The sequence below is a fragment of the Myotis brandtii genome, unplaced genomic scaffold (genome assembly GCF_000412655.1).
Source record: "Myotis brandtii unplaced genomic scaffold, ASM41265v1 scaffold70, whole genome shotgun sequence".
Classification (NCBI taxonomy): domain Eukaryota; kingdom Metazoa; phylum Chordata; class Mammalia; order Chiroptera; family Vespertilionidae; genus Myotis; species Myotis brandtii.
Genome location: NW_005370741.1, coordinates 544,631 through 546,569, shown reverse-complemented (window position 1 = coordinate 546,569; position 1,939 = coordinate 544,631). Strand labels below are relative to the sequence as shown.

At 42.0% G+C, this 1,939-nt stretch overlaps 1 protein-coding gene across 2 annotated transcripts in view; it reads right to left on the bottom strand.

The window, feature by feature from the left end:
- LOC102256969 (chromosome unknown open reading frame, human C14orf93) overlaps window positions 1–1,939 on the bottom strand; it is a 19,462-nt gene that overhangs the window by 11,295 nt on the left and 6,228 nt on the right. The gene's annotated exons all lie outside the window — the stretch shown is intronic.

Below are 1,939 nucleotides of genomic sequence, written 5' to 3'. Positions count from 1 at the left end.
AAAAAAAAAATCAATGGAAAAAATCCTCGGGTGAGGATTAAAAAGAAAGAAAGAAAGAAATATGCTGATCACTGCAGCCCTCAATATGTCACTGACCTCACACTATCATATCATGAATGCTTTGGGGAGGGGGAGGGGAGAGAGAGGAAACGCTGGATCCGCTGCAGTAAACCAGGGCTGCAGAGTCCCTTGCTGTGTTGTACTCCTGGGCCTCCCCCTCTGCAAAGGAAACTAACTGTCCCGAATCTTCAGCCTGTAGCCCAGAGAGATCACTCCAGGGGCCCTCATCTCCACTTCACATGCTCCTTAAGGGAGAGGCACAGCTCAACTGGAATGCCTAAATAGCTAAGTGCTGCCACTGCCCACATGACCAGTGCCTATGAAAGGAGAAACCAGAATATCAATGATAAACCAAACTGCCTCTCTTTTGAATTACTGTAGTTAAGCAACTAAACTACTCCAGAAGAGAGAGAGGAAAAAGGTGTGGGAGGGTTGGTTTGTACCACTGAGAACACTCACAGGAATTTCATACTGTCATCTTCTAAATGATACTTGATTATAGAAAAAAGAATCCTCTGCCTGAAGATCCCCAAGTGACAAAATCTTAAGTACGTTTGCAATTTCCTCAAGACATACATTTTTATCTTACCCTGTAAATTATAACTTCACAATTAAAAGGAGAGGAGGAGGTTAGGAAAAATTATGGCATATTGAAATTTTTTGTTTAGCTTTTGTTTTGTTTGGGATTTTTTTGGAATCAGCAATCTCATTTCAGAAACAGGTAATATCAGTGCCTCTGAGGTACTAAAGTCTAAACCTGACAATACATTTTCATTACATTTGGTTATTATTAAAGAATAGTTATTTAAAAATATATTTTTAATTGACTTCAGAGAGGAAGGGAGAGATAGAAATATCAATGATGAGAGAGATCATCGATAGCTGCCTCCTGCACGCCCCCCACGGGGGATTGAGCCCACAACCCAGGCATGTGCTCTGATTGGGAATCGAATCATGACCTCCTTCCTGGTTCATAGGTTGATGCTCAACCACTGAGCAACACCAGCTGGGCAAGAATGGTCTTTAACTTGTTCTTTCCACCCTTTATATCAAGAAATGCTTCTCTGCCCTGGCCGGTGTGTCTCAGTAGGTTGGAGCATTGTCCACTAAAAGGTGGCGGGTTTGATTCCTGGTCAGGGAACACACCCAGGTTGTGGGTTCGACACCCGATTAGAGTGCGTACAGAAGACAACTGATTGATGTTTCTCTCGCACATCAATGTTTCTCTCTCTCCCTCCCCCTCTCTCTCCTCTTCCTCACTCTAAAATCAATAAAAAATGAAATAAAACTGTTATTCTCTGAAGCATTTGAAATCTTAAAAAAGAAATGCTTTCCTGTGCTAGATATTCACTTGCAAGAGCTAAACTCAAATCCATTATAGCCTCTCTGTCATTAGCCACTGGAAGGCACAACTAAGCCTAAAATGAAAGGTTAAAGCCAAATTAAACTAAAGGTTAAAGGAAAGCACTAAGTGATTCCATGTCAATTCTATGGATGAATCATTTCTAGCTCCTTTTCCTTCTAAATAAGGGCATAAACTGCTCCTGTAGGGTTTTTCATTTTTCTAACCAACATCATGCAAGGAATTTAGTCTGAAACATGGGCATTGTAAGAAAAAGTTATGTAGATGGCAACATACTAATGCTTGTCAGTTGGGTTCAGTATTTATAAAATCAGAAATTAAGATGCATCTGTCCCAGCCGATTTGGCTCAGTGGATAGAGCATCGGCCTGCGGACTAAAGGGTCCTGGGTTCGATTCTGGTCAAGGGCACATGCCCAGGTTTCGGGACATATTCCCAGTAGGGGGCGTGCAGGAGGCAGCCAATCAATGATTCTCTCTCATCATTGATGTTTCCCTCTCCCTTCCTCTCTGAAATC